We start from the raw sequence: 26,468 nt of genomic DNA on the forward strand, positions 1-26,468 counted from the left end.
TTTATGAAACAAAGGTTTCCCCTGGGTACAAACATCCTCCAAGCTTCTGCTTTGTTTTCAGGACTATGGGGAGAAGGAAGGATGCAAAGGATCAGGCAACTGTGTTAACTAATTCAAATGACAACAAACAGTTACTAACTTAATGCTGAAAACTCACAGGTCATGACAATAGTAATTATGGAGACATTAGGAGTGTCAGAAGTGACACCTAGGCTACAGTAAAATTGGTAGAAAAGCTAGCCTGTATTTAACTAGGTAATGTCTTTCAGTAGATGCTTATCCCTATGAGCAAAGTACGATATATGAATGTCTGTCTGTGGGTATCTGCAGCCTCGATGCCATATTTCGGCTTTGTGAAATAACTCCTCTGTTGGTTCATTCTGTGAAAAATAAAAATGCATTTCATCTGTCTTAATAGCCAGCTTGACTCACTTAGGGATTTTGCTTGATTTATAGGGCAAGGTTATAGCACTTGTTCTTTAGCATGGGCATACATAGTTTCCTAGATTTACTTGTGTGAGTGATACTACTGCAATCAAAGCAATGGATGTGTGTCAGGTTGACTCTTCAGATAAATTGTTATTATAGATTTTTTTATAGGTTTTGCTGTGGTTTGAAAATTATTGTCTGCCACTGCCTAAACAGTGGAAGAGTCCTGTCACGTCAAGTGTGGGAGGAAAACTGATCTTTAGACATTAATGCTAACTACAGATAGAACTAATTGAAGATCTGAGCATATTTAAATGAGCTATTGACTGACCTTTCCTTTCTTTTTTGTATCCTGCAAACTTCAGCAGGGAGTTCCTTTTTATGTAGTATTGTGTTGTCAGGCTTGACTAAATTTTCACCAGCAGGTAAAGATGGATGCCATACATTTTTAATTAAGCATTTAACCTCAATTATTTTTAACCAATTTGTTGTGCTTGGAAAAGAGCCAATGCACTTTGTACACATGTGCGGATGCATGCTCACACACATACTCCCAGAACTGTAAGCGACCTCAAACTTAATTTCTGTTAACAGTTGTTGTGTAGTCAGAACCATCACTGGTTAATGCAGTATCTTAATAATTGTATTTAAATGGTCGCAGTAAACTGGAATAAAAAGTGATTCCTGTTATATCTCTCAATTTTGGAGATGTAAGCAAGTCAGATAGATGAATTCTGGGTGATAGTTATTAAGCTTCAATTACTACTCTTTCTTAAAGTGAAGTGAGAACAAGGCATAAAGGAACAAGTTAACGTAAGTTATGTCATCAGCAAGATACACATACAAGAAAGACTGAAGTGGTTTCTGTTGTCAAAAAGACCCCTTTTAATGAAGGAAAACAAATCTAATGAGAATCCAGCAATTCCAAGTTATGTAACATAATGAAAAACAGTACAAGAGACAAATCGGTTCATGTAGATCTAATAGTATTCAAGCCAGGAAAGAATACCCAAGGAAGAAGAACATCACAAACTGTGAATGCAGCAGCAGCATTCGATAGTTTAAATGAGAACAGCCCACTGCTAGCATAGTTAAATATCCACTTCGTGGGATATTTATGCATCTTCAGCTCAAGTGCAAATGTGAAAACTAGAAACCAACCAAGTGAACTACACCAGAGGTGTGTAACCCGCCGTACACATGACAGTAGTTCCAACTCAAATAAAGTTCAATGGCCAGAGTTATACTGTGGAATTGGTCTTCTGCATCTGAATGAATGGGAAACAGGAGTATCCAAACAGAGAGTTAATCCTGATAAGGTAAGCACTTGAGAGAACAAGTTAGATGTAGCATTTGCAGATGCAATTTTGGGCATGCGAGCGTTTAGCATCTCCAGCATAATGTCAGCCTATAAAGAGCTATGAAGATTCCTGTAGAGCCATTAATTTATTGTTTCAACAACCAAAAAAAGCCACTGTTGATGAATTTTTGAATAAGATGTGGTTGTAAAATGCATTTTTTATAGTGACTGAAAATGCTTGCTCTGCTTTAATATTAAGAATGAAAACAATATAGCTGCTGTGGTAGGCTACTGTTAAGTAGCTGGAGAACATGTAAAACAGGCCACATCTTTGATATACTTAGGGGAACAACATGTAAATCTTGGAAACAGCTCAAAGAATAGCACAGAATAGGAGATAAAGAACTTTCTTTGTGACCTAAGCAACGTTTGGATCGCATGGAACGGATTCAGATTATTATTACCAGTACCTGAACCACCACTTAAGAGAACCACAAGGAATAATCGGAGCATGCCATGACTCTGTGTGTTGCATTGCTGTTTGATAAACTGAGAGAAGAGAAAAACTTGATAGGTATTGTACATGCTGTGCTTGGGGGGCAGAGCACAGCAGGTTAAAATAAGATGCCAAGGTAAATGTGGACCTCCTTATCTTTTCAGATGAATTAGTGTTCCTCTTACAGGGACAGAAGTGTCAGGCTCAAGGAAAAACACGCAGTATTACAATTCCAATGAAGTTCTTCTAACAGATATTTTTTTTTTTCCTTTTGGCTACATATCGTCATTTCAGAAGAGGGCAACACCATGATAAGGGCAATATTGTGGATCCAGAACACTTCCCGGATAGGTCCATTGGCCCTTCTTTTAGCAACACTGCAATTCTTTGCAAGAATCAAAACTTGTGTATAGTTCAGTTGTAATTTCAGTATTGAAAATAACTGCTTATGAGTATGTCCGTGTCTGTTCTGTAGTCTCTAAATCCTGTATTGCCGTCTGTATAGAAGTCCAGTTTGCAACTGGAGAAGCTGTAGATCACAGACTTATTTTGATCTTATGTGTCCAGAAGTCTTGATAATTAACCTCTCTACATATACAAAAAATACTGTATTATTGAATAGACAATACACTTTAGTCCACTGTGTTCATTGGAGGCACTTTTCTGAATCACATTTTCACCCTTACCTATAAGCTGCTAAACATTATATATAGGACAAACACACCTATTGGCATAAATTAGTACAGCGTATTTGATATCTACCTTACCAAGAAACGAAGATATGAAAATACTTACTAGCAGGTTTGGTAATACCTAACTTATTATTTATTATTATGTATTAGATCGTAAGTGGTACTCAGGAGCAGGACATTCATTCTGGATTGTCATGACAAAGATTTTTTTTTTTTCAGTTCTGTAAAATCTGTTCATTTTTATTCCATGTTTGAATTAGGATTTTCTTTGAGAAGAAAATACACATTAGGAACTGTAGGTATCATGGAGTAAAAGTTCACAAGATGAAAAATAATGCAAGTACCAAAATGGTCTCTAAATGATAATATTTTTATTGCATAGCATTGTTTTGCCCAATTTCTTATTTTTATTTTATTACTTGGTCTTGGCGGCAGACAGCTTTTTTATGCCTTTTTGTCTTAATGTTCACTGTTTTTATAGAATTGGTTACCCTGAGTGAGCATATTGGCTACCAAAACACCATTATATTTGCAATCCAGTGGCAAAATTTTGGGGAAGAAAACACTTGGTGTAATATTTGTAATGTGAATTCTGTTATGACAACAGAGAACAAACTGGCAGCAGGAACTGCCTGGGGGATGAGGAGGTATCATGTGCTCTTAAATGTGAGTAATAACTATACAAAACACTTGTTACTGGGGAGCCAGTGTAACATCTTCGCATCATGTACAGAACATGAAGATACGTAGGTCTGACTTAAAATCGTATGAGAGGTAACCTGAAGTGCAGTGCTTGTAGGCATGATATTACGAGGATAAAAGAGGAGGACGGCTAGCAGGAAAGGTAATATTTCCCACTCATGATTCCAAATTACTAAGATGGTTTCCCTGTTAGAAAATCCTTACGTTTGTGGATTTATGTGAGCTGTGTTTCAGTAGTACATTAATCCTCATACTGTATCTGTATATCATTTTACTAAAATGCTCTTCAAATTGTTAATAAGGATACTTCAGCAGGCTAATACCTTCACCTGTAAAACTACATATGGTACAGATTTGGTATTAGCATAACAAAGGTGACTCACTCCTCTTCAGAACAGACCCTGCATTGCAGCACATGGCAAATATTCCCTTACAGCCAGATATCCTCTAGTCCTCAGTTTGAATTATTTCATTTTACAATAAACCAATTTTTTTTTTGCATTTTGGCCCTTAGGGTCTCAGCAGATATTTGTAAAATGAGGAAAAACAAATGTCTGGATTATACAAAGTTAAAAAAACCAGATGCTATTAACAGCTCACTGTATCAGTATTCCATGCGTCAACATAAGCGTTGTTTTACGTTGTTTTAAGATGAAGGAAAAGGAAGGAAGGAGCTCGTGTTAGGATGAAGTGACAAAAGTCTATAACTGTGTATAATATATAGAAGGTTTACTTATGAAAAGGATGATAAAATAATACTTTGTATTAAAAATACTTTAAGTAGAGATCTCTATTCCAAGAAACCCATCAATCATTCACAGGCACAGCGCTACGGTGGTGGTCACATACATGAGGACATCACTTACATAATTTGTCAAAGTAAAACTGGCTCATTAATGATGAGCGCTCAAGGTCAAAGTGAAAAAAAGGAGTTACGCCTTAATATTTTCATCCAGGTAACTGGACGTTCCCTGTTAGCTTGGTCAGTTTGGGCAATGGGCAGTATGCTTTTCTGTTGCTGAAGGTGTAGCAGGAAACATGACGCAAAGTCTGCTTTAGTTTGGTAGAGTTTTTTACTCAGAGAAGGGAGAAGAACAAGGAAAGCAACTTCTGTCCTTCCGCTGTTGTATCTCTACATTCTTTGTGACGTGATATAGCTCTTACCTTTCTGTCTTCTCTGTTACCTCCTTCTTCTGAACACATATGAACTCATGCTTTAAAGATCTAGCAGCAAGGCAAACGGCAGGCTAGGGAAGCACTTCAGTAAAGCTGGAGTAAGCGGCTGGCTTCTAGGTTTTTTTTCTTTATTTTAACAAACACCTTTTGTCTGGTCTTGGAGATATGTATTTCTAGCATTGTTTCACCATGCTTAGCTTTTTTTTTCAGCATCCAGAGATGACTTGACCATGACCAAATGAAGCATCTTTTGTTTTATCTTGAAGAAAATCCTCAATGCAAAAGTCATTACACTGGAAATGAGACTTTATTTTCTAAAAGCACAAATAGCAAAGTAATGAAAATTATGAAGTTGAAAGAGTTGTAGAATTGTTGGAGATACACTGAACTGCAGAAAGACTTTTCCTCTCTTTTTACCTGTTATTTTTGTGGCTAACGTGCCTGTCCAGTCTCAATGTTAGACTTCAATTCCTTTTTCTGCCTGAAGGGATTAAAAGCTGCACTTCTCATCTTCTTAGTCTATCTACCAGGCTGGGATCACCTCTGAGGAAGCACTAGCTTAGTCCTTCCTGTTTTGAGCCGTTCTACTGTAAAGTAGACTTGGTTACCAAGACAGCTATTTTCAACGTACCGAAACAAGGAAAAAAGGAAATCATCACGTTCAAGAGCATCATAAATCTTTGCGTGTGGGGTAGCTGCTTCCACTCTTGTGTGTTTCATAGCTGGCTTGAGTTACTGCCACCACATATCTGCTGGAAGCTTTCCTTCCATTTTCTCTCCCCAAGACCCATGTGCTGAGCTCCTGCTACCCTTGTGCAAGCACCGGTGACAGCTGGAGAAGGGGATACGTATAATTTTCTAAAACTTCCAGATTTGTTGGCAGCCTGATAAGTAAACTGATCTTGCTCACCACATCAGTTCCGTATTCATTAATGCTGATTCTGGAAGGCTTGGGAATACCTGAAAGAAAGGAAGAGGAGTCACTTCTTTTGGTGGGAACATCGTACTTAGGCTTCGACTGGCAGTGTAACCACATCCTGAAAGCATGGCAAAGGCTCATACCATGAAGTTTCTTATTTTTTAATAGATGAGTGGTATTGTTGTTGTCTTTCATTTTATGGATTGAGCCTGCAGAACCTGACTCAAATTTATTAACAGCTTTGGGAAAAGCTGTAATAAATGTCATATTTTTAAGTGAATTCGAATCTTATTGCAAAAATTATCATTAAGTACTCATTGTAACATTTCCTACCTTAATCCCCCATCTAATTGTATGCTTTGCCTTAAATAATGTATATAGAGCGATTTTTTTCTTCCTTCTTTCGCTTGCCATGTCCTCCGTGTAAAATGTGGTTTTTTTCTTTTTTTTTTTTTTTTAACCTAGAATTTGACATAAGATTTTGTGCCATGTAGCTGTACAACAGCTGTATAACCCATAGATTTTTGAAAGGTTTGTAAACACAATATTCATTTTTGACACTCGGAAGAATTAACTCAGAAAAGTTTAGTCCTGTATTTAAATGCCATGATTCTGAACCCATAATGCTGCTGTTCAGGACCCTTTTCAGCACAAACTCTTCCTCAGCTTTAATATCTCCTTAAAAATCCAAATATACTGGCTGGCAAAAAGACTGAATATTGATGTCCAAAGAATAATGTCCAGGTATGGTAAGCAATGAACTCAGACACCTGTTTGGCCGTAATAAATTTCTCTGGTGTGTGGTTCTTGGTTGTCTCAGTCATATGGAATCAGAGCAGCTGTAGTTACAGAGTTGTTAATGTGCTCAAGGTATGAAGGAATCTAAAAAACTTTGCTAGAGAAAGCTGCAGCTCTCTCTAAACCAGTATTTCCACAAATGTTAACCGATACAGTTGTAGCAATTATAATGCGCCTTTTCCACTGACAGACTGATGCTCTGCTCTGCTGAGGAATTCACCGTGAGGAAATCGCGCTGCGATGGCGAACTGAGCTCATCTTTTTATATGAACGTCTCTGAATTAATTGCCAAGTATACATCTTCTGTCTAATATGCAACTTTTTTCCCCCCGTTAAATATCACTGTTCAAACGTCACCCTGTCCCTTGTTTTATGCTGGTAGCTGCCTCATTATTCACTTAATATCAGTTGTCTGTGTGAGTTTGAGGTATTTTTTGTCTTTTAAATTTTGTGTTCCACTTAATGAAATCACTGAAGTGTCTTACTGAAATGAAACAGCACTGCATTCATGAGATCAGTAGCCTTTACTAGACCTCAGTGATTAGTCCACTTACGCAAAGCCAAAACCCCAAAGTTTCATACTACTGCCTCTGCCCAGGGCTTCAGGATCCCAGGCGGGAAGAAGGCTTTTTCAGAAGGAGAGTCCTCATTCCTGCACTTATGTTCTTACTGATCCAGTTTTTAAAAAATCATTCTGCAGATAACAGGAAGCAATTTAACACCCAAATACTTTCTTTGGAAGGGAGGAAGGGATGTATTTTGATGCGGGGAGCAGCCATGCAAGTGTGTTAAAATGGTGAAACAGAGCAGCAATAATTGAGGCTGATGTAGCTCCATTTTCAATTATATTTTCAGGGTATAAAAATTGCTGTTACAAATCCAAGTAGGTGAAACCTCCGATAAGACAAAAAAGATAAATAAGGTAAGATAAAAATTGCAAGCATGAGTGAAAATGTACCTCAGCACAGAGCTGAGAATTAGAAGAATTTTTAAGCTAGTGCCAGAAGCTGAGAGGAGAATTTTGAACAGCTTTATTTCCTTTTTACTATTTATCAGAAAAGGAGAAAAAATATATAACAAGCAGATACAGCTTCAGAAAGCCTCTCATGTTTTGATCTTCGGGTCAGACCCCAGGACCCAGAAAAATATGAGAAATAATAGTTTAATCTACTTGAGCAGGCTCCATAATACACAGGTACCTGCTTAATGTTTTCATGATGATGAAGGCGATGCTTGTTTAGACACTCGCCCTTACGGCAACAGGACTCGACAGTTCTCCATCTTTCCAGTGGACTTTGAAGAAGCCTGAGGCTTGTACTACCGCTCCTTCCGCGCAGCAGCACAGACCGGCGTTTCCTTGAATTTCTAGACCTGTCGATCGAGCACAATTATTTTTTTTTAAAAAAAGCCTGCACCTCCTCCTCTTTCCACTCTTCCTGTCTCCTACGACCACAGAGGCATAATTTAAACCAGCCTGGAACGGCTTATTCTGGTGATGAAGCCTTTATCAATATATGTAACTAGCAGACGTGCGTGCCGTCGTGCTCCTGGAAATTTAGTCATTTTATCTTACTTTGTCTCTCCACTCTGGACCCCCGCCCGAGCACGCTGCCTCAGGACGTTAGTTCGTTAAGCGAAGTCAGACTTCTTTTCAGCGAGAATACCTACACGACCTGGAGCCTAAGCGGTGGAGCTGCGTGTTGCCGCGGCGCCGGTCGCCCCCGCCGCCCCCCGCCCAGTTCCCGCCCGCCTTGACCTAATGGCTGGGAGATGCCATTGCTGCGCAGCTCCCTGAGGGCAAGGGGACAACGCAGGCCGCCGCTCCGGTTTTTTTTTTCACGCCAAGAGAAAGAAACCCGCCCGTCCTCGCCCGGGGACTCCGCGCAGCGTTTCTCCACTTCCAACAAAGGGATTTCCAAGGCTCTTTCACGGGGATAAGCGGAACCCGGGTGAGGGCGGGGAGCGAATCCCCTGGCGTGAAACGCCCTGACCACAACGCCGCTCCCGTGTTTCCCACGGCGGTGTTTCCACGCGAACGGCCGCCGCCCCTCCCGACACAGCGCTGCCCGCCACCCCCCCCGGGGGGCAGAGCCGGGAGTCCGGGCCCCGGCCCCGGCCCCGGCCCCGGGCTCGGCGGGCGGGGCGGCTCCGCGGGATGACATCATGGGGGCGGGGCGTGGGGGGGCGGGAGCGGGAGCGGCGCGCCGGGCTGGCGGCTGCTCGGGCGGCGGGATGGGGCGGAGGGCGCAGCCCGGCAGGCAGCCGGCCCCGCCGCCCCGGCAGCCGGCTCCCTGAGGCACCTCGGCCCGCCGCTGGTGAGTGGGCGGGGGGCAGCACGGCACGACCCGACCCGACCCGACCCGACCCGGCGGGGGGGGGGGGGGTGGATGGGCGGCGGGGCACCTGCCGGGTCCCGGGTGCTGCCCTTTTTTTTGGGGAGGGAGGGTTGGGTTTTTTTCCGGGTTTTTTTGGTGGGTTTTGGGTGTTTTTGTTGTTGTTTTGGTTTGGTTTTTGGGGGAGAAGCGCATCAGGGCACCTGCGCGGGTTCCTGCTGCTGTTCCCTCCCTCCCGGCCGGTGGCGGGTGCGGGCGGGCACAGGGCGAGGGTTTCCGTCGGCTCGCCGGTACTTTTCATCCCTCGGTCGGGCCGGCACTGGGACAGTCGCCGGTACGGAGCAGCGGCCCCGGCTGCCCTGCTGCCTCAGCCTCCGGCCCCGTACGCTGCTGGGAGAAATAACCCAAGGGAGTTTCTCTTCCACTTCCACCCCCTCGCCCCAAGTCGGAGACGGAGCCCGGGAGGGAGCAGCCGCGCCGGGGGGCCGGGGCGGCCGCGGGCAGCGCCCTGCCCTGCCCTGCCCTCCCCGCAGCCCTTGCCCAGCGCCCTGCTCAGCGCCGGGAGATAGTCCTGCCTTAACGTTAAGGGTCTTCGGAGTAAGCGTGGCGTGGAGCCACTTGGTAACGGGAGGAGACCCGGCTTAGGAAAACCTGCCCCGGGGACGTGGGCGAACTTGCCCTTCGTTTGTAATCAGTTTTTCAGCCTGCGTGCGTTTGTTTGTTTATTTATGTTTCCCAGTTGATGCTCTGTGTGCGGGAAGGGGGATAGAAGTACCAGCCCTTACAAAATGGGACGCTAAAAGCAGCGGAAAGGTGAATGAAGGCGTTCAGGTTTCCAGTGCTGCCAGCACGCCTTGCTGTGACTGTCTAGCCAAGGTTCCTCTTAATCGGGCAGTTCTCCTCACTTTTCCCCTATCCCGTGAATTTTGCCCAGACTTCTGGGGAGCACAAGCGTTAAAATGCCTTCTCTCAGCTCTTCCCCCATCTTCTTCTTTCTTGTGTTTGCAAGTTGTGGTCAGGAACGAATTGAAAGGAGGGAAACGCACCCTTTTACTTTAGCGCAATTCAAATTGTCTTCCTTGCCTAACGGCAACGTAGGTTACAACGGCAGTGAACCGCCTTGTATTTCTCCTCCTGTGTTTGAAATGCTGCAAAGTTCAGTTATCTTCCTGTGTATGGAGATCTGCAAATCGGATAGTTATTGTAGTGTGTTTCCTTAAATCCCTGTGACACTGGCATGGATTGAAGTAAATATACAAACTGATGCGCTGCCCTGAGAGAATGAGCTTATCTTGCAGCAGAACATTTTCTTTTTAATACTGAACAGCTAATATGGACGCTGCCACAGTGCTTCATTAAAAAGTTGGGAACTAATTAGCTGTTTCTTACAGCTAGAGTTCCAGATTTTAATTAGAGTTCCTGTCTTCAAGTTTAAACTGATTAAAGCAATGCCGAGCCACTCTGGTTATTTTCAATGTTTCTTTAAAAAAGAAAAGAAAAAAAAAAAAAAAGAGGTAATTTTAAGCTCTTTGAACTTCATGTTGAAAAACAAACGCTTCTGTTTGGGGTTCTGTCCCTGACTCTGCTGGGTGTGAGGGGTGAGAAGACGCGTGTTGTGTGCATCTTGTGTTAGAGTGAGGAAGGAAACTAATTGATGGCAACAAAACTTACAGGTTTGCTGTTCAGGGGGCATTGGTTTCAACTGGGCAACCACAATTTGAAAAGGAAAACTGGAATGTATTGCCTAATAAAGATAGCCCTGGATAACCTGTGAGCATTCAGGTGCATTTCCCAATATTCAAACCACATATAAGGCTGTGTTTGGAGACACAGTGATGATGCTTCCTAATAATACTAAAAACTCCGTTAGTGTCTGATTTTCCTGACCAAAAGTCTCATCCAAACTTACATAAAGCTGTCACGATCATTAAATATTGCCCTCCGTTACCTCCTTTATTAATCTCATGTGCATACTTCTGTCTTCATTCTGCTGAAGAATGTTTACTTGCTTTAGACTTTAAACAGAAAATTCAGTGTATGGCTCATTCATGAGTACCCTGCTATATTTTTAACAACTTTCTTACCCTTTTTAGGTGTTTGAGAGATTTGCAAATTGATATTTCCCAAGGGAGTTGTTGTGTTGATTAGACTTGCATAGTGGGTCTATTCTGAATATTTCACAGCACTCTTGACACTCTTCATGGGAAGAGTTTAATGTTTTTCTCACACTGCTAAGCACTTGTGACAAGATTTAGCAATGGGTGCTTTAAAATACAAAAAATGAACTTTTCTGGAAGACGCACGCTAAATGAATGACACCCTTTTAAGGTGCACGGATGGGTCAAACCAGCAGTGCTTGGAAGTCTCCCATATGGGACTGACAGCTGACCTTAATGCTGTGAACTTGCTTCATTTCAATGTTCAACCCAGTCAGAGCTGTGGTAATCCTCATGTCATGATGGAAATTTCTCTTGTCTGTTCCAACGTTTAAAGGATTTTAAAAATTATTATTATTGTTGCTGTTATTATTATATAGCGGCTTAATTCTGTGCAAGAGAAACTTCTTTGCAAAGCCTTGGGTGTTAATATGGTGTCTCTAGATGCTTACATTCAAGGCGCTTGAATGCTCTGATGTCAGGTATGCTGCCAATGAAACCTATATAATTAAATCTCTAAGTGAATGTGACTAATTCTTCCGTACTATGATGATTCTGTATGTTTGTTAACTACAGTTCACGTCAACTAATATGATGTCAGTATGGATAATGAGATAAACTGTCATCTTGGTTTTTATATTTGATGTGGAATTTCTATATGTGACTGCTGCAGTTAACTGTTTTTAATATCCTCAGAATAACTGTCTGCCTTTAGACAACTGACTTTTCTCTTGTGGAAGAAGCAAGTTCACGTACTAGGAACACCTACGTGCAAAATTTAAAGCATTTATTGGATTTTTAGGAGATTTTATTAGCTAGACAGCCCTGGGAAACCTTACATGTGATCTAGGAACAAAATTCCCCAAATATGCACTACTACGCTTCCAGTGTGAAGAGCGTGGGAATTGGAAGTTTCTCTGTAGCCTGTGAAGTCTTACTGGAATGGTCCAGCTAGAAGCTGATAACATCTCCTGGTGGTCTTTTCAGAAGCTGTTTGTATCTCCTTGTGATTTTGGTCCTTTTCTCCTTTTCCAGTTATCACTGGGTTCTGCTGCCTTGGCCATGCTGCTGTCAGATGCCTGTTTTCTATTTTTGCTGCCTTTTTGCATTGCTGCCTTACCCCTTTTAGGTTTTTAATTTTAATTTTGTTTGGTTTCTGTATGTATATTATCCATTCCTTAATCTAGTAGATTCACTGTCATGTAGCGTACGTGACAATGGAATTATATACCTTGACTTGAAAAAAATTAGGATCTTTAAAGGGAAACATCTTGTTATGTGAAATTAAATCCAGAATAGCCTCATCATCTTAATAGCAGTGCAAATTCAAATAACGATTTAATAGAGGAACTTAAACCTTTTATGTGATGAGAATAACCTTGTTAATTATCGGGGTTAATGAGGTGCACTCCTTTAAAGTGAGCAGAGTGATCACAGGCCAAAAAAAAGGACATCTTCTGCTGGATAATATTTTTCCAAATCTTTGGTAATTGAAAAGGGGATTTTCTTCCAGGTAGGTGTGTGGTATTACAGCAGTTTATATCAGATTCTTCAGGAAAGAGAAATAAACACATATGAAAAAGTAGACTATGTGATATAGTCAAAGCAATATGAAATGGTAAAATTACTTTACCTTGTTTTGTGTAGCCATCTTGATGGTTCACTGCCTTTTTTTCCAAATTTCTTGGCAATCAGGCATATGCTGAAATGTAAATCGTATTAGTTAGAGTTACATGATTTGGAAATAATGAGTTTGATAGCATTGCAATAGTGCATGCCATTTCACAGCTCTCTAGGATATTTCAACGCTACTCGTAACTTCATGTAGTTCCTTCTACCGAATGGTTTTTGGGATGCAAAGGCATTAAAGGTGCTTTGGGTAATTGTACTGCCACAGTGCTATCCTGTGGGTTGTAGGACAGGTGTACAGGATAGGTCTCCTACTTTATTGTGTGAGGTTTTGGCAGTGCTGAGCTGCAGAAGGGTGTAAAGTTAATTTCAGACTAAGGGACTATTGAAAAACAAGGTTTCTGATTTTACAGTGAAGATGATACTAGATTTATAGCTCTTTTATAATCTTACAAAATGAATGTTTTTGCACAAGGAGTGTGGCATTCAAGGCGTCGACAGCATTTCTGGTAGCTTGTGTGTAGGAAGAGTTACAATGTTCCTGCCTGAATTTTGTCCCATTAATTTTGCTTGTCTGCTGCAAGAATGTCTTCTAGAACTGACCCATCTATGTCTGTCTGTCCCTATGACGTGTGAGCATGCCTGCCCTGGGATGGTGGTGGGAAGTACAGCACAACATGAAACCTTAGCTCAGTAGCTGCTACCCTGTACTGACTTGGCTGAACTTCTAGTGCTTTGGAATGAGGTAGCTGGCTGTATTGCATGCTCTGTGTGTCTGTCTGCACAGGCAGCACTGGGCAGGTGGTTAGAGGCAGTGGTTCTTTCTGAATCTGCAAAAATGTTCTGTGAATGTGCACCTACCCACCCGGTATAAGAAACAATAAAGCAAAGAAAATGGAGTTAGGTGCAGCTGTTACTGGAAGTTTTAAGATAAAGAAAAAAGGTTAGTTTTGTGCTATGTAAACTGTTTTTGATAATATAATGCGTAGTGTGGAAGGGAAAGTGGTGTTACTGTAGGTTAGGTGTATGCAATCAATGGTAGCTTGAACATTCTCTTAACTTGTGGAGGTTTTGGTTTATAAGACTTAAATCCGTTCTTCATATTCCTTTAAAAGACTTCAATCCATTCTTTTTATTCCTTTAAAAGGCAAGTAATAGCTTGGTATTTTTATAAAATGTGAAACAATTTTTCGTACTAGTCAGAATTGAGTGCATTTTTGCAAAGCCAAACTGCATGATATTAAGTTGACTTTGTTTCATTTATAGCAACGTGATGGTGCTTTGTAGAGAGAAAATGGTAGTCCAAACCCTCAGACTTCAGCAGAATAAAATATGTAACTTAAGTCTGGCAGATCAAGGAGGGTAGGATGTACTGGGAATGTTCCTACAATTGCCCACCAGCAACTGAAATCCAAATCTGGACTATTTGTACCTTCAAATGGACTTTTAGGTAGACAAAATTAGATGTCAAATATGATTTCTGCAAAAAAAGGGTAAGTAATATTTGACTGTGTTAAAATACTGGGCGATGTGGGACATGGTGGAAGATGTGGAGTAAAAAGTACTTCAGAACACCGAACAGGTTAAGTGCTTCTAATCTGTTCAGCAAGTCAGTCTGAGAATCTAAAAAGCAGAAGCTGTTTCATTTGCAATTCAGAACAACACTCTTCCTTGTCGGTTTATCTCCACTGCAAAATTAAGTTCTTTAAGTAAGGTAGTGGTCACTGAGTGATTTCCTGTAAGGCTTCCCATTTTCCTCAGAGGAACAGTTTCTCTATCCTTTTTGATGTCTACAAAAGTACTACAATTAGCTGCTCCCTTGTGTTATATTTTTTACTTCATGTTGCGTTACACAGCTGTAGAGGGGACAAGCTGGGGAGGGGAAGTGGCACCATGGTTCTGCAGGAACTTGTGGAAACGTAATTGTCATGGCATCGTATGGTTAGGGCTCCCAGTGAGGATACGTAGGGGACGGCTTCTGTGCACATCATAATGGTTTTGGTCATGCTGGGTCATTGAATGAAGATGTATTTGAGGCCAATAGTGTACTAACCCTCGTTTTCCAGTTTCTGCCCTTCAGCTCTCTAAAGGAGAGGAGAAGAGATTCCAAATGCGAAAACACAGCGAGGGAAAGCCAGGCCATCTTTGCAGTCGTGGGAGCAGCCATGTAGTGTAGTTCATGTTACGATGGCTTGATGACTGCAGGTCTCGTGGGAGATAGGGTGTGTCCCCCCTCCCCCCAAGGATTTCTCTGAAGTCTTTTCCAGTGGAAGTTCTGAAATACCAATGGTGTTATGGAAGAAAGGGACTTCTTTAGCACGGAAGAAAGGTTCAAAGAGGAGGAAAATTATTAATACATTGATTCAGATGTAAAATTGATGTAACGTGAGCCGAGCTAGACAAATACCTAAACTAAGGGACAAAATTTTGGCATGAGATCAAGTAGTAATAAAATAGGACTAAGATAAGATTTGTAGCCAATGGAAAAGTGAACTTTTGGAGCTGTCTTCTGACAGGACAAGGGTGCGGATGTGTTACGTGGTCGGAGTTTTAAGGGAAAGCCCAAGCCCAGTTTAAGACATTGTAGGACTTGACAAGCGTGATGAAAGGGGGCTGGGAGAATAATGTGGACTGCAGCATTAATCTTGGTGTATTGCTGGAAATCGTCGGCTGGAACTCATTTGCGTAGCAGAAGAACGTGAGGCGAACTCCAGCTCTCTGGTTATCAGGACTGGCTGGGTGCAGAGGCAGTTGCAGTGAGCTTGCTGTTGCTCTGCTGTTCAAGGACCTTGATGCCATCAAGTGGTGTAAGGAAAAACCCTTGTTCAGAAGTAGACTGTGGAGTGTAAATCCCATGTACTAGTACAAAATAGTGTGGAACAGGACTAAATCTAATCATGCTTTCCTGATCTTGGGTCCTCATAAGAAAGGGATGATTATGGTTCCCAAGGAAAGACCTTGTGCTTCAATATTTCCAATGTTTGAAACTGGCATCAGGCTGTGTGACCAGTCCTTGCCAGGCAATCTACGAATGCAGGCACATTCCCATCCTGGCCTGTGGTGGACAATATACTACTTTACCACATTGCTGCTCCAGGCTCAGAGGGTCTGTGTTGCTTCTTTGGAGAGAAACCTAAAGCATGGCTCCTGAGTGCCAACCCCCTTCAAAAGATGTCTGCTGTCTCCTCACAGTGGTGTGGTCTCTTCTGCTTAAAGCCCTCCTGCCGAGTGCAGCCAAACAGGTTGGCTAATGTGACCAAGTTGTTTTTCTGGGCAGTAGTAATAATTTTTGGTGCAGAGTAGAAAATTTCTCTATGTAATAACAGTATCAAATTAGTCATCTCTGTGCTAGCCCTACATGTGGGTAAACGGTCGTTAAAGAGTCAGCTGATGGATATGAGTTTTTGTGAAGACAGACGATTTTCTATAAAGCTGATAAATGTTTTTAATCCTGTAGGGTTATGTTTAAGATGCATCTTCCTTGTTTGTACAGCACCTTTTTTTAAAGCAAACAGTAGAATCGGTGCCTAAGGTTAGCGGAAGTCCTAACAGACCATATGAGGTATTGGACGGAAGATAGCATACCTGCAAAAAACCCAAACTAATTCCATCTCCGCATGCCTCTCAAATGCTGGTCTTCGCAGCCGGTGGGATGCAGTATTCTGTGGAGCTGAGAGAAAGGGATTGACTGTCCATTTGAGTCAAAATGCTTCAAAAAGGTAAAAGCTCTTTGCTAAACTCTTGCTAGATTGAAGAACTGAATTCAACATCGCAATTGTATGTGGATATGCTGAAGTTGGTAAAGTGGGTGACTTAAGGTAGAGCAAAACCTGAGAAATCAAATTCTCTCGAGGAGTATGTGAAAATGGTCTCTTTTCTGCAGCTACACGCAGGGGAGGAGGGGAAAAGAAATAACTAAACCTCAAGTGTTTTCTTGGTGGGTTTGTTACATGAGCAGTCTCTCGCACTTTGTAAGAAACCGTTTCTGAATTTTTGAGTCTTTTGAACTGCGTTTGTAGTAATAGTCTGCTGATTATATTCTGTCCTCCTGTGAAAAAAATTTAATACAAACCCTGTTCAGTCAGTAAGTGTTTGAAAATAGCCATGGTTTATTAAAGTAAGAGGAAGAGTGCCTCAATGGCATGTGTTTTGCTTTGGAAGAGAGTGAGAGGTGGCGTTACAAAGAACACATTTTGGCAAGCGAGAAGAAAGCTGAAGAGAAGTGACAGAATCTGTAAGGGGCAGTTTTTATCCCTATTGAAAGGGTGGTTGAGGAATTTAAAGAGGAAATGATAAACAGAATTTCGTGGAGAGGAAGATGAAGGTAAGATTATAGAAAATGGAGAAAGGCCTAAGCAAACTGAAAGAAAACAAACCTGTAAAATCTGAGGTAGGGGTAGGGTGGAAGTGAAAAGGAGGGGAGGAAATAAATATGATAAGAGAAGATTGATATGAAGTGGGTGAAATGATCTGAGTGGAAAAATAGTGGAAAAGGGACAGAATTGAGATACAGAATGAAAGATGATGATCACCGTATATGGAATGGGAAAAGAAAATCTTGTTTTAAGCATGTGCTGTGCTTAAGTTTTCAAAAGCCTTTTCTTCCCTTAGGCTAGGGGAAAATATCAGGCCAGATCCAGCAGCCTGAGAGGGGTAAGGCTGCCACACTCCATGCCCCGGGTCCACCCGGCAGCAAGGCTGAACATTGGTTCCCAGTACACACGCACACACGCGAGTGCCTGCCGGCACCTGCTCCGGCTGCTGCATGACCCACCCCAGGCTGGCACTTAAGGCCACTTGCGCCGGTCTCTCCGGTGGCTGGCAGTCCCACCCCAGTTGCTGCACGTGGACCCCTGTGCACGCAAGCATAATGAATGGAGCCCCTCACCCAGGAAAGAGTTAGAGAGGGTTTAATAAGATAGGACAGACTGCACCGATCAGGTGCAGGACATGGGCAGACAAGTGAACGAACCAGCTAACTATTTGCATGCAACTGGGCCTTTTATTCCACTTACTCCTCTGTTTTCTCACGCTTGTTCCTGGCCAAATCGTGTAAATCCGTCCCTGTCCCTGCCTTTGGTTCCTCCTGTAAACATCCCATAGTAAGTCCTGTGCAATCCCCAAATGCCTTTCCCCTGCATACTGTAATGTCTCCTACACCCCTGGGAGTAGTGACCCCTCCTCTATCCAAGAGGTGCTCTCATATTGACTCATCGTGATGGGTTTCACACTTGGACACTGGGGCTGAGGCTCTCCTCGGACAGCCCTGGGAGGGGTCTGGATGCGGCCTCCCTTCCTCCAAGTCCCTAATTTGTGTTCCTGTCTGCCATTCTGCATCCCTGTGGTCCTCTGGGCTTGTAGAGTTGGGCCTCTAATGGGCAGATTGCTCCTGTGATGGGCCTGGGAGGAGCTGGGCAGGGTATTATTTGCGCTTCCCCACCTGCCACTGTCTCTCCGTGTTCTGTTGTTGGGGTGCAGATGAGCTTTTGTTGCATAATCTGACAGTAGACAACCATCTTCATTTTCTACGGGAATTTTAAAGAGTAAACTGGCGATGAAAATATGTTGTTAAATATGTAGGAAGGAAAAAAATTTAATTGTTTTAGAGCACATGCTTGCTGCCTTCTTGTTTGGCTTTATGCTGGTGGAATGCAAAATTTATTGTATGACCTGTCACGTCTAGTCAAATTAGATTTTTATTTTAAAACTTAAAGTGGATTATTCTTCAGTTAGAGGTCTAGTCAGTAGCAATAAGCTCCAGTACAGGTTACAACACTACTTAAAACATCTATGAGGAATCCAGGTGATAATGATAGTTACAAAACAAAAACTGAGCGAGTGCTTGTGATTGCCTATGGCAATGTTGTAGCTAATGGGATGGAATTAATTTTTTTTTTCCAGAATTGCCACCAACATTTCTTTATGTGTCTTTAAGAGCTTAGATTACTTCTAAAGGCTGTAACGATTACAATTACTTCTTTTTAAACCGCAGTTAAACATATGCATGTTCTGCAAAGCTGTCCTTAAGATACACTTGGACTCATGAAAGAATGATCGTGTTCATCATTGCAGCTAGATTTTTCAGTGCCTTAGGACTGGAGACAGCCTGCACAGAGAAACTGTCCAGCTGAGTTAGACCCTGCAAAGGGTATTGCAGTAAGTAGCACAAAGTTCATCAGATATCTTTGCAAGAGTGGGGATGGGGAAATACTAAAAGTCTAGGTTCATCTAAAGACTTGATTGTGTGCCACGTTTTACACCCAAGTGATTCCAATCACCTACAGGAAAAGGCATAGAAGTATGAAAATGGAAATTAAGGTGGAATCTGAGTGCACATCTGCTGGAAAGTGGAGCAACTAGCTAATTAGGCATTAACAGGGCAGTGTATGTTTTTTTAAGAAAGGGGGGAAAATTAATCCAGGCAACTGCAGGATTATGGTTTTGACGTCAGTGTTATTCAAGTTCTTAAACTGCTTTTGGAAGAAAGGATAGTTCTGTGCATAACGGTAAAAGAAAATTAGAAAAAGATATTAGGAATTTACGAAAGAGACTGGTACTAAAGAAGCATGACAAATCAAAGGCCCCTTTGCCTCAGCTAAACCTATGTAGCTGTTTGCATGGCTAAACTGTAAATAAGATCAATCTTGATTTTAAGAAACAAACGTAACCGTCAACCTTTTTTGACGTGTATCATGTCGTTAGTTGGGAGCTTGACTTCTTTGGTAAGATGAAATGTGAGAGGGTATATGAGCACTCTATAAATGTGTGGGGATAATCACAAGGAAAGAATTACTTGGAACAAGACAGTACTGATACGAGAGCAAATGGCCATATTGACTCTGTATAAATTTACTCTAGAAATTAGAATAGGGTTTCTAATCAATAGAATAGCTCCCAATTGAAGGTATTTTATATCAAACCATATCTTACTGTGTTAAAGTAGAGTCTTAGAAATTTATGAAGAAGCTTTCATAAAGATGATGAGATGCCTGCCAGAGCAAGGAACTAAATTCATGCAGCAAGGGAACTCTTTTCTGTAGTATTTTCTTAAAATAAAATTCACATAAAGTGAATGCATCAATATCGTGAAAGTGTATTTGACAGCAGATGCAGCTCTTTCTCTCCATGATGGTATGAAGATAGGTTTTTCAAACAGAAGCAACCACAAAAAAAGTGAAAACAATTTGGAGATAACAGAACTTTCCATAGAAAGGCAATGGAAATTTCAACATGTGGAAATTTAAAATTGCTATAAAAAACTAGAAAGGAGTTTTCTTGGGTAAAAGTTCTGAAATAGATAGTTGAAATGATAGTTGAAAAATGTGATGTGATAAATGATGAATACTCTTTTTACCCTAATCGTCTATGTATAATTGGGCTTCCTTGATATATGACACTGGTCATTGTTACTTATGCCTTTTGCTGGTCTTTAAACTCCCTGTGTGATGTCTGCCAGTCTTTCAAGCAGAAATTTTTGAAGGTTTTGGCAAGGTTAGAGAGCTGAGCTGGGGGAAAAAGATAACTGTCAAACGCTGTTGGAAACTTACACACACTGATGCTTCAGGACGGGGGCCTTGAAACAAAATGGATTGATTCTTGTGCAAGGAATGTGTTTCTCCCCTTCTCCAGAAGATTTATTTGCCTGTGGAAAATAGCAGACCTTGAAAACACCTGTTCTTGTGCTGGGAAGACTTAGACTTCTTCGCTAAAACCTCTCTAAAATTTAATGGCTGGGCCAAAGCAGGAGTCCTCTGAAATCACAAATGTGAGTCATTTGGGTTGTGGGAGATGAGGGTGTGAGCAGCCCTACTGACACATGCTGCCTGCTGCCCAGGAGCTCTGGAAGAGAAAGCTGCTTAGAAGGAGGAGTCCTCCAAAAGCAAAACTAGGAGGAGAAAACAGTAGAGAAGAGAACAAACGTGGAGAGATAAGTGCTTGAAACCTGAGGAGTGAGACTGTAGGAAGGGGAAGTGATATTCAGAGTCTAGGCTAGAAAGGTGACGTGCTAAAAATAAAATAAGAATTGATCTGGCAGGGCCTGATTAAGATGAGTATATTAAAGAGAGGGGATGAGAAGGAGCTAGTTAAGAACAACTTCAGCTCAACACTGCCTGTGTGGTTTGAGAGGGTGAAGGAAGACCGGCAGGCAGGTGTGCCCAACTGAAGTCAGGAGTACAAGCCAAGGGGCTAGTCTGATGACAGTGTAGGCAAAATGTCCCATTAATTGGAGTTCTTGATCACACAGGCGGTAGCGCCCTGGCACTGTTACCTACTGACGTGGTTTCAGCCCAGCCGCTAACGAAGCACCATGCAGCCGCTCGCTCACTCCTCCCCCCGGCTCCCTGAGCCATGGTGGGATGAGGAGAAAATATAAAGGCAGGCTCATGGGTCGAGATAAGGACTGGGGGGGATCACTTGTGGTCACAGGCAAAAGACAGGCTCAACTTGGAGAAGAAACAAAATCAATTTAATTTACTGCAAATCGAATCAAACCAAGGATAATGGGAAGTAAACCCAAACCTCAGAACACCTTCCCCCCACCCCTCCCTCCTTCCCACCTCAACCCCGCTCCCGGTTCTCTCTCCCTCCTCCCCCCAGCGGCGCAGGGGAACAGGGGATGGGGGTTGGGGTCAGCTCCCCACACCGGGTCGCTGCCGCTCCTTCCTCCTCAGGGACAGGACTCCTCACTCATCCCCTGCTCCACCGTGGGGTCCCTCCCACCGGAGACAGTCCTTCACCAACTTCTCCAACACGAGTCCTTTCTGCAGGTTGCAGTTCCTCACAAACTTCCCTGGTGTGGGTCCTTTCCGTGGGTCTATCCAGTCACCAACTGCTCCAGCGTGGGCCTTCCCATGGCGTCCCGGCCATCTTGGGGGGCATCCCCCTGCTCCAGCGTGGGCTCCTCTCTCCCTGGGCTGCAGGTGGGCCTCTGCTCCCCCGCTCCCCTCCATGGGCTGCAGGGGGGGACACAGCCTGCCGTCTCACCAGGGCTGCAGGGGCACCCCCTCCTCCGGCGCTCCTCCTCCCCTCCTTCCTCACTGACCTCGGTGTCTGCAGAGGGGTTCCTCTCACGTTCCAATCCCCCCACTCACTGCAGGTTCCCCTTCCTAAATCTGTTCTCCCAGAGGCGCTACCACCGTCGCTGATGGGCTCGGCCTGGGCCAGAGGCGGGTCTGACTTGGAGCGGGAGAAGCTTCCAGCAGCTTCTCACAGGAGCCGGCCCTGCGGCCTCCTCCCTGCTACCAAAAAAAAAACCCCCGCACCGTAACACCTGCTTTGGCTATTACAGCAGACCCCAGTTGCTCTGCAGGTTTCTTGGGTGTATGCGACTATGTATTACAACTGCACGTAATACCTTTTTCCATGCTTTCTCCCCCCTCTACGTGGAACTGTTGCTCAAAATTCTGCTGTTTTGGGGATAAATCAAAGCTGTATGACATTTTTATCTGTAGAGCTCTAGCCTCATTTTATTGTGCATGGTGAATGAGGCAGGGATTACTAGGGGAGAAGTGGCTTTTTTTGTAGTTGGGCAGCTAAATGTTACTCTGGAGATACATATAGCTTATATCCTTTTCTGCCCACATAGGTCCTGCGTGTTGCTGGTCAGAGTATATGCCAATGTGTATTTTCACTGTGTGTTTCTCCTTTTCTGGATGCCCGATCTGAAAGTCGGGATCTAATCTGCAGAAGAATTGGATTATGGCCTCTGAAGTTGAAGGAATTTTAGTACTTTTTTGCTGTAGAGACTGTGCTGGCTTTACCTGTTAGCATTTGGAGATCTTTCTGACACAGGTATCAAGTCTATATATTTAGTAACTTTCAGTATTATTCGGAAATGACATTACATTATAATGGATGCCTTTTGGTTTAGCAGATAGGTAAAAGAGAATTCTGCTCTGGCTTTTAATAATTTAGCCTCACACCTACCTACCTACTTGCATATTAATAGGGAGTAGTGTGAAGCTTACTCTGGTTCTCTTTCTGCTTTACTTTGTAGTACTGTGGTCTCTGTAGGACCTTTGCAGCTGTACAAGTTTCACTTTTATTCCCTTGAAGTAGTTATTATAGAGCTGGAAGGTTCTCCATGCTTTAATACTGTATTGGCTATGCAGCTCCTTAATGGTGCTTCAAGCATTATGTTGTCTGTAATTCCTTGTGCAATCATCACAGGTCTTGCTGCATTAATTAAAAATGTGCAGGGAGAATGCAGATACTTTACTTGAAATAGACAACAGAATAGTCTATTTTTTTTTCTCCTCCAAATATCTTACTTTTCCATTTCACCTTTAGTTGAATAAGAATTGAAGCCTATTTTTAGATCTCTAAATTACAACTTTATTCCTCACCATCTCTACAATAATTGTGCTGAAGTCTAGAAAACTTTATTACGGCAAGGCCAATAAATTACACTCTTGTATGCTGACAAACTAGTAAGAATTGCAACAGGCAATTTTGTTTTTTGGGCTAATAATAGGAGAGTTTCTTTATTTCACCAAAAAACAAATAATATAGCAGATATCTGAGAACATGATAATTAAAATTCTGAGAGGTTTCCTTTCTCAATGTTATAAACAAAAAGGAAAAAAATAGTAATAAAAATCCAATTTAAAGTACAATTAATACCCTGTGTGCCATTTACATCTTAGGTTGATTTAAATCACTTGCAAAGGGGGGGAAATGCCAGGAAGTAAAACCCATGATGGCTTGCAAAATTGACAGAGAAACTAGGCAACTTCTGGTAGTGTTTAATTGACTGGGAGAGCAATAGTCAACATGACTGGATCCCTCAACTTTATAGAAATACAAATGGAGTGACTGTTAACATCTAAACAGCTAAAAGCTGCTCACGGTTAAGACCTTTTTTCTTTATTGTTTTGGAACACAGATTAATAATGTTTTGTGACGACAAAATCTGTTATAGAAATAAATTCATTTTTAGTAAGGTGTTGTGGAAGAATATGTCCTATGCTTTCTTACACCATTTATAAAGTAGTTTCTTGAGAAAAGATTTTTAAAAATAATTGAATAAGAAAGAATAAGAAAGAGAACAAAGATAATGTGTGCTTATTTGCCTAGGCTATAAGATAATGAGATGAAACAAGATATATCTTCCCCAAACAGGGGTAATTCTTAGAATTCAAAATCTTTTTTCCCTTTGATATTAAAAAAAATAAAATGAATTGTGATTATCCAATTCTCATTTATCTTTTTTTTTCCCCTTGGTAGAATACTTTCTGTAGCCTGGGTTGCATAAAATAGTGCTAAGCAATGCTTATTATAAGCTGGGAAGCTTAATGAAATATTTACAATGAAAACTTAACTAACAGACATAACTTTTAAGATTTAACAGACCACATGCTCAGCAACTGAAATAGAACAATGTAGTTATTTGTGCCCAAGGAAGCATCCTGGGTGGAGCTCCCAGAGAACTGTGTTCTCATCCCATTAATTCTTTTTAGCCTTTAAAAAAACCCCACAAAAACAAACAAAACCCCCCTTGAGAAATCATAAGGCTTCCAAAGGAAAAAGAAGGATGGGAGTTGGGAGGAGAAGGAAGAGAAGAAAGAGGAAGTGGTGAAGAGAAGCAGCATAGGGTAGCATCCAAGAACACTCTCTCTTAATATAAGAGACTCAAGGTCAAATCTTTGGCATCTCCACCTTATTCTAATAATTTGCTAGTTTAACGCAATTTTTTCCTCCCCATATTCAGAGCTGTCTGTGCTCTGCCTTCAGTCCAGAAGCAACAGAATGCTGTGTTACTGTGACTGTTATCCAACTTCCTGGCTCTCTTTCACAAGCCTGATTAGCAAAAACATAGCTAGTGCTGGTCCTGGAGCAGTTTGTGTGTACTTGTCCACGTTGATGTCTTTTGTCTACCAGAGAGGCATGTGCTAAACTGAAGCAAACCTCAGCCATTGTCATGATCAGAAATATCACTGGCTTAACTGCTGGGATCTTCCTTCCAACTGTAGAAATCTAGGAGTAGACAGGCATATCAAAATAATTTTGACTATATCTGTTCCAGCAAGGACTTTATCTGAATGAAATAGATACATCTTTCAAGTACAACATCAGATAGCGGTAAAATGCAACATTTTGTCTTGCAGGGGTGAGTGTTTCTTGTCAGACACAGTTACTACACTTCCATTTTTGCATTTAAAATTGTTTTCAAGTTTGTTCAGTCTGTGACAGTGGCATGGCCTATCCTCTATGCTTGTGCCTGGAATGAGATGAGATCATGGAGTTATAAGCTAGTGCTGTTTCAACAGCTTTCATGCAACACATGCCCATTTCTTTGTTGGTTTACCTGCTCAGACAGGCAATGAGGAGAAGACTATAGAGGAGCTTCAAAATCTGAATAGCCATGTGGGTTGGAAAGAGCCCAAAGAATTAAATATCCAGATATACACTCTTGACAAATTAACCGTTAAGCAGTAGATGTGGGATTGCAAACAAAATTCTTATCCTAGCTCCTACTAGCCACTTCTGTTGTGAACATGAAAAAATAAAATGTTTCCTGCAAAATGAAAGGAATTGTTCTTCTCAAGTGGACCTGAGAGGGTTGATCTTTTTCATAGGTAAGAAATGTACAGTATCCTCTTACTAGATCAATTTTTTTTATGCTGAAGCAACAAAGAACATGCTTTCCACTTTTTCAATATGATGATAGTTACCCTTACTATCATTTAGCTGCTATGTCAGTACCACACGTAGCAGTAACTATATGAAAGTAGTAACCACCAGGGAAAGGAGTGTACAAGTCTTGGTCAGTGCTGTAAGTGGCTACTCTTTCTCTTGGTAGACAATTGTGGCATTCTTACCAGACAGACACACCAAGTCTTACTCAGCTTTGAGGCTGGTGTAAGCAGGCACAAGCACTACACATCTTGCAGGACATGATTTGAATATTTACTATCTTGAACTTCATGATGCTGAAAAAGTGAATATTTTGCCACAGCTCTCATTACTACAGTGTCAAGCAAGATCTGGTTTTGACAATGTTCAAGTTGAACTAACTCACTGCTTATTTTTGGCATAGTATTCAAAATATTAGAAATCAAACCATTTTCTCTGGTTTTCAGTCAGCATTTTGAGCTTAGGCTTCGTGTTTTGTCCTGTAACAAATGTTATAAGGAGTGCAGAACTGGCAGGTACTGCAAGTACTCTGACATAAAAAATAGAGGCCTTTTCAGCTAGAGAAACATTTGACAATTGTGAGCATTTCTGCTAGGAAACATTGCTGGCATCCAATTAAGGAATTTTCTGTAACAAGAATGCCCTGCATAGTTTTATATCTAGGTTGGAAATTGGTTGACACCATACCTTGTAAAGAAAGCAATAACAAATGGTTAATTTAGAGCTTTTTTTTTTTTGGAAAGCCTAACTGGAGCTGCTGGTCTAATCACCTTTCTGGACATCAGTGTTTACTTACTGGAGGATTCGAGAATCAATGTGATGTTCAGCGTGACTTACCTACTTCTGCCTTGATTCTGTATTTTACCTTCCTCAAGTTATTTTGGCTCAGAAGGCATTTCTTCCTTCAGTCTAAGCCCTCTTTCCTAATTTTGTTAGTTTATGTACTGTATAGTAGTACATATTGATTAATTGTATTTGTTGAGAACTTGAGTTCTCAGTTAGTGGAGAGCATTAAACGTGGGTCTTGTTAGCTGTTGGAGGTATGTGTAGTTGCCAAACAGTTGTTGATCATATGCTGAAAACCTTTGCTTTAGGGAAAAGGGTTACCTACCTATGTGCCGGTATTGTAGAAAGTCCTGAGCACATAGTGCACTCTCTGATTCATGGCCCAAATCAAGACAGAGGAGAAAAATGCTGTAAAG

At 41.8% G+C, this 26,468-nt stretch overlaps 1 protein-coding gene across 2 annotated transcripts in view; it reads left to right on the top strand.

Annotated features, from left to right (window-relative positions):
- Positions 1 to 8,732: 8,732 nt before the first annotated feature.
- MARCHF1 (membrane associated ring-CH-type finger 1) overlaps positions 8,733 to 26,468 on the top strand; it is a 256,852-nt gene continuing 239,116 nt past the window's right edge. For both annotated transcript variants that reach the window (XM_049833781.1, XM_049833800.1), the window contains exon 1: positions 8,733 to 8,827. The gene's annotated coding sequence lies outside the window, so the exon portion shown is untranslated. The remainder of the gene's footprint in view (positions 8,828 to 26,468) is intronic.

Source organism: Accipiter gentilis, chromosome 3, assembly GCF_929443795.1.
Source record: "Accipiter gentilis chromosome 3, bAccGen1.1, whole genome shotgun sequence".
In the NCBI taxonomy this organism is placed as follows: domain Eukaryota; kingdom Metazoa; phylum Chordata; class Aves; order Accipitriformes; family Accipitridae; genus Astur; species Astur gentilis.